Source organism: Gossypium hirsutum, chromosome A01 (assembly GCF_007990345.1).
Source record: "Gossypium hirsutum isolate 1008001.06 chromosome A01, Gossypium_hirsutum_v2.1, whole genome shotgun sequence".
Classification (NCBI taxonomy): Eukaryota; Viridiplantae; Streptophyta; class Magnoliopsida; order Malvales; family Malvaceae; genus Gossypium; species Gossypium hirsutum.
In genome coordinates, this window is record NC_053424.1 from 3,925,494 (window position 1) to 3,932,877 (window position 7,384).

The following is a 7,384-nucleotide window of genomic DNA, read 5'->3' on the forward strand; positions in this document are numbered from 1 at the left end:
ACTTCTGAGACAAGCTAACTCTATCATGAGCTCTATCTTTCCATATTTCCATGCCGAGAATCTTTTTAGCTTCTCCTAGATCTTTCATCTCAAACTCGAGATTGAGTTGAGTCTTCAATCTTTCAATCTCAATTTTGCTCTTAGATGCTATTAGCATATCATCAACATATAAGAGCAAGTATATGAAAGTTCAGTCTTGTAGCTTCTGAAAATACACGCAATGATCAAATTTACTTCTTGTGTACCTTTGCCCTTTCATGAACTGATCAAATCGCTTGTACCACTGCCTCAGAGATTGTTTCAATCCATAAAGCGACTTTGTCAATTTGCAAACCCAATTTTCTTTTCCAGCAACATTGAATCCATCTGGCTGAGTCATATAGATTTCCTCTTCCAAATTACCGTGTAAAAACGCAATCTTCACATCAAGTTGAACTAGTTCGAGATCATATTGCTTAATCAAGGCTAACAAAATCCGTATAGATGAATGCTTCACAACTGGAGAAAACACTTCTTTATAGTCTATTCCTTCTTTCTGAGCGTAACCCTTTGCTACCAATCTAGCCTTGTATCGAATTTCATTTTTACCAGGAAATCCTTCTTTCTTTGCATATACCCATTTGCATCCAATTGCCTTCTTTCCCTTGGGTAGTGTCACCAACTCCCAGGTCCTATTTTTATGAAGAGACTGCATTTCTTCATTCATTGCTTGCTTCCACTTTACACCATCAGGGTTACTTATTGCTTCTGTGTAAGTAGAAGGAATATCATCATCTGCGATTGGAAGTGCATAGGCCACTATATCATCAAAGCGAGTAGGCTTACGAATCTCTCTTCTTGGCCTCCTATATGCAATTGAATCTTGTTGCTGTAGAGGTTCTTGGGTAGGAACCTCTTCATCATTTGTCCCTTCAATATTAGCAGGATCATCGTTAACCTTTTCAAGCTCCACCTGCTGCAAAGTACTACTGGTTTTGTCATCCTTTTGTGAATCCTTGTACTTTAACATGGTTGATTCATCAAAAGTCACATCTCTACTGAAAACAATCTTCCTTGTATCAGGACACCAGAGACGGTATCCTTTTACTCCATCAATTATACCCAAGAATAATGCTTTCTTTGCTCTTGGGTCTAACTTAGATTCTTTTACATGATAATATGTAGTGGAACCAAATACATGTAAAGAATCATAATCAGTAGCAGATTTACCAGTCCACATCTCCATAGGAGTTTTTTCATTTATTGCAGCTGATGGCAAACGGTTAATTAGATGGGACGCATATGTAACTGTCTCAGCCCAAAATTTATTACCCAATCCAGCATTGGACAACATACATCGAACTTTCTCCAGTATAGTTCGATTCATGCGTTCTGCCACCCTATTCTGCTGTGGTGTATCCCGAACAGTGAAATGTCGCACAATGCCCTCATCTTGACATACTTGTAGAAATGGATCATTTTTGTACTTAGTGCCATTATCTGATCGAAGTTGTTTGACCTTTCGACCAGTCTGAGTCTTCACCATCTTTTTCCATTTCAGAAATGCATCCAAAACTTCACTTTTTTCTTTTCATTAGATACACCCATACTTTTCTTGAATAATCATCAACAAAAGTAACAAAATAGTGCATACCTCCCAAAAAAGCTACTTTGGTAGGTCCCCACACATCACTGTGAACGTAGTCCAGAATTCTTTTCGTTTTGTGAATTGTTGGACCAAATTTTACCCTTGTTTGCTTGCCCAGAACACAATGTTCACAGAATTCCAGTTTGCAAGAATTTTCACCTTTCAACAAGCCCTGCTTCGCCAAAGTCTGCAAAGCTTTTTCACCAGCATGTCCCAATTGCATATGCCATAATCTGGTAGCCTCTGAATCTACATCTTTTGTAGAAACTGTTGATGTTGATCCAAAACTGTACTTCCATTTAAAAAGTACAAGTTATTTCTTCTTGTGCCTTTCATCACCATCAATTGCCCAGCTACTACTTTTAGTAATCCATCTCTCAAAGTGATTGTGAGCCCTTTAGATTCTAGGGCCCCTAATGAGATGAGATTTTTCTTCAGGCTAGGTACGTAGCGAACATCTGTCAAGACTTGGATTGAGCCGTCGTGATTCTTCAATTGGACTGTACCCACTCCCATTGTCTTACAAGCACTATCATTGCCCATAAGAATAATTCCACCTTCTAGCTCTTTAAGACTAGAAAACCAGTCCTTATTAGGACACATATGGTAAGTACATCCTGAATCCAAAATCCACTCATCCGTTTGACATGCCATTGCCATGCCAACCAAGCTAAAGCCTGACTCCTCATCATGCTCCGCTACACATGCATTAGAAATAGCCTTGCCCTTTTGTAGCTTAGGACAATTATTTTTCAAATGCCTTTTTTCACGGTAAAAGGCACATTCATCTTTGGCGGGTCTCCCTTTGGACTTTCCCCTTCTACTAGATTTGCTGATGTGTGAACGACCTCTTACTGTTAAGACTTCTGCAGTTGTATCTCTGTGATCTCTTTTATCTTTCTTTCGAGTCTCAGATCTATACAACGCACTACAAATTGCATCAAATGTGATTGTGTCCTTCCCATGAAGCAATGTGGTGGTAAGATGATCATATTCATCAGAAAGGGAATTCAACAACAATAATGCCTTGTCTTCATCTTCAAATTTCTCATCCAAATTTAGCAAGCCTGCTAAAATTTTATTGAATGAGTTCACATAGTCATTCATCGACATACCGGGTGCATACGTGAATCGATAAAGTTTCTTTTTCATATAAAGTCTATTTTCAAGACTTTTCGTTAGAAACTTTTCTTCCAGTGTATCCCATAACTTCTTCGCTGATGTCTCCCTCATGACAGAGTACTTCTGCTCTTTGGCCAAACATAGGCGGATTGTACCACATGCCTGTCTATTGATCTTGGCCCACTCATTGTCATCCATCTTGTCAGGTTTTTCTTCAAGGGCTATATCTAGCTCTTGCTGACATAAGACATCCAGGATCTCACATTGCCACATACCAAAATTATTGGTACCGTCAAATTTCTCTACTTCAAATTTTGCATTTGTCACAATAGTCTTTGCTGATGATGATGCTGCTGTCATTTTTCTTCTCAATCCCAACTATTGTATACGTGAACAGTACTGTAAATGGTCGTATTCCCCAAGTACGAATCTGGCTCTGATACTAATTGTTATGTGGAAGCGTGTGAAAGAGTAAAAATATTGTACTGAAAAATCACACTAAGTTCAATTCCCAGGAAAGAGAGGTAGATCACGAAGATCACTTAAATACCAAGTCTTTCCTAGCCAGAATATCCCTCTATCGTAATTTAATAGTACAATAAATCACTACAATCACATTCACAAAATATGCAAAATAAATAATAAAGAACACCAGAATTTTAATGAGGTTCAGCAAATTTTGCCTACGTCCTCGGGCACTACCAAATATATTTCACTCCAAAAAATTACAAGTGAAATTTACAAATAGTGAGAGAGAATAATGCCTTAAGTAGAGAATGGCAATTATGAGATGAAGAAAGTAAGAAATGGTTAGGCCTATTTATAGTTGAGGTTCAAGGATCAACTTGCAATGTCCCTATACAATTAGGGACCAAAATTACAATTATCCCATGCCAACTTTTAACCCAACTTGCCAACCAATCTTACTTTCTACTTTCGGTGCCCACCCTTTTTGACTTTTCAAACAATGGGTGGGTTCCAATAGCTATCTAGGTTCTTAAAGAAAGCTACAGAAGCCATTAAAGATGCCAATGATGCGGCCGATGTTCTGGATAAGGTTGAAGCCACCATCGATATTGCTGAAGCCATTGTTGATATTGAGGACGGTGAAACTGTAGATGCTGTCTTGGAGGTCGTCTGTTGTTTCTTTTGTACATGATATTTGCCTATGTATGTATTATGCAGATGAGAATATGAAGTTCAAGGTATATATGAATGTATGTATTATGCAGATGCCAATGATGCGGCCGATGTTTTGGATCAGGTTGAAGATGTTTCCGGTATCAGCGAGGATGCCGATAAGTGCTTCCTTAGTTGTGTCATTTGTCAATGATGCTTGGCTATGTTTGCTGTACATAGATGAAGACATGAAGTTGAAGTTATATATGCTTTGTTAATTTTAGCTCCAAAATTGTGAGATTAATTTCTTTTTATAGATGAAAATATATGTGCATGTTAGGATACATTCGTTTTTGTGGGAAAGGGCTTTAATGTATATACGTTTGTTGCTTAAATTGTGGTTCTGTGAATGGAATGTAAACTTAGGACCAGTGAAAAAAAAATTCAATTTTTTATTGAAAAATGTCTTAAAATTTTCAAAAGCATAAACAATTTCGAAAGTTTTTAAACTGTTTAAAGTTTACGTTTTCTTTTTCTTGTGTATGAATCTAAATTTTTTCGAATAACAATCAAAAGAGGGGGGGTTATACAAAATCTTCTAAATATATAAGAATAATGTTATCTATGTACGCTAAAATTGAAATTGATTGGAGTTAGGAAGAAAATTTATGTAAAAATTTATATGAAAATTAAATATAACTTTGGTTGAATTTATAAAATTTATAAAATTAAGATTTTGAAATTTAATTTAATTTATATAGAGTAACAGCTTAAGCTCTTATACAATATTTATTTAATACGTGTTCAAATTATGTTATTCTCCTCCCAATTTTGATAGTGTAAAAAAATAAAAATATCCTCAAAATTATTTTTATTACTTAATAAAAATATTAAGTTTTAGATGATTTTACAATTAAATTAGAAAAATGACACCAAAAACTTAAATAATAATAATAATATAGATATACACTAATACAGAGATAGCTAAAGTGAAATTATTTGGAGCTAATCAATATTGCTGTCACATTCTATACACTATTTTCTGTTTACCTTTATATATATTTTATTTGGTTTAATGCTTGACCTTAAATTAAACCTTTTAGTTTCATATCTCTATCTATCTGCTTTTGGTTTCTGAAAATCATGAAATTTGAACCAATAACCTTAAAAATTATCAATATGCAAACCTTAAAAATTGAGTTGCAGAGTGAAGGTCATCTGTGGGTACCAAGGAAACATTGGGAGAGGTACCTACAGGAGTGGCATCCTTGAGAGTAAGTGTCATCTTCCCTTTTAGGATGTGAGCTATTGCTAGCTCCGATTTGGTGTTTTTTTTTTAAGCTAGTTCCTTGATTATGTAAGTGAGGTTTCTGACTCTTGTCTTGTTGGTTTTGAATGGTGAGGGTAGCACTCCTCGCTTTCATAGGTTAAGGGGTTTTGAAGACACATGGTCTCCTTAGTGTGAAGCGTGAACATTCCCCAACAGAGCTTTTGGTGCCCTCTCACGTTAGGGTGGAGGACCACTTTGAGAGGCAGGCTCCACTACTTTCTTTGGAGGCATAGCGCCTTGAGTTCGTCTCTTAATGGAAGCACCAAATGTTGCAGACCAGAAAAAGAAAGAATCGCAACGAGGGAGCATCCATACTTAAGAGCAGGTACCACTAGCAGCTAGGTGAAAGTAGATGAAAATTGGAGTTACTGATGGAGAAGGAAGATAGTTTGAGGTTACCTAGGTGCAAGATGCAGCCTAAGGGTTGAGAGCGGATGACGATGAGGCACTGGAGACGGATTTGCAGACTCCTCAGACTCTTCTGACTGCTTGAGAGAAAGAAACTCCGGAATGAATTGAAGAAGAAACGACGGAGATCTAAGGGCCCCCATTTTGGATCCTGCAGTCTCATTGGTGGGAGGATTGTCAATTCTCGTAGTATTTGAGGGAGGCAAACCTTGAAAGTATGGGAGAGATGAGTGAGGCATGCTATGCAGACTCTTCGAACTCCTAGAGGATGAGGGACTTGAACTTCCTTGGCCTAAAGTTTCAAGGGGAGAGAAACTATAGCTGGTGAAGAGAACTTGTAGGGCTTGAGCTCGAAGTGAGGTGTTAGAAAACGTGGAGAGGACTAATCCAGGGGCTTTTTTGTGATTTGTAGACATCTCAAACTAAGAGGTATTTGATCCCTATAGTGAAATAGGTTTAAAAATAATATTAATAATACATTTTATATTTACCTAAGCTTGGAATATAGGTCTAAATTTACTTAGGTCTACCCATATTTGTAAATGGTTAGCCTATTTTAAATTTATCCATATCATTTTTAAAATTTATTATATTTTTTAATTTTAATTCTTAATGGTTATATATACTTTTTATTTATTAAAATTTGTAAATAGGAATTTTAATAAATTTTCGATATTTATATTATAGTATTATATATTACTATAAATCTAATTTTTATGTGTTATAAATTTTATAAAATATAAAATATAATATAATATAATATATTATAAATTTAGAAAACGGGTTGAGCTGGATTAAGCTTGAGCCTTGAACGTTTGAGTTCAAGCTCGACCCATATTTTAAGTAGTTTTTTGTCCAAACCTATTTTTTAAACTTAACATTTTCATATAAATCTTTTTAAATTTCGAGCGAACCTTCGAAATTGAACAAGTAACTTAACTTATGAACAAGTTTAGGTGTCATGGTCTCATGGCTTATAATCCTAAGGTTAATTGGATGAGAGGCCTTAATGCAATAAAGGGTTTTTCCCGTCGTTTGCTTGTGGTAATGACTTGTGGGCTCTTTGGACTTGTGAGAAGGGAATCGTAATTACACCTTTTGGACACACTTTACTCATGATTGGGTGACTTATAATATGTTTAAAAATGGCAAGAGTGCTTACTATTTATAAGACCTTTGGTGAGAACTTGAGAGTATATGTCAAGCTCCGATTCGGAACTTAGAAGTTGCTAGATGTGATGCTTCTATTGGAGACTTAGGAGGTGCACCATTGCGTGTTCAATGTGCCTTCTGAACCCTTGAAGCAATGGATCTACTATTGGTATGGGCATCATTTGCTTCATGGGCTTCTTTTTATAAGTCATGGGTGATCTTATGGGCAGCTACCTATCTGGCGGTCAGTAATTGGCGGATTATCAGGCAGATTGTTCAAATGGAAACAAGATTTTCAGATACTCAAGATGCGAGCTGTCTTGTGAACTGACATGCTCCAAACTAGAGGGGCAAACTGACTTTGCAAGATGAGATGCTCCAAATGTTTTTAATACACGTTGGTAATATTTTTCATATATAAGGCTGCATTTTGTATGTAAATGCTGTATTAAAATAGGAAAATATAGCAAGTCACATTCGATTGCTAAATTTTGATTTGTCTGTTCTTTCTTACACAGAAAAACCAACACAGTAGTAGTTTCATGACTACTGTTGAGCCAAATAAGTATGTGTTTAAGATAGAATTTCTCACTAAAAATTGTCTCCTTTATTATAAAGGAAACATT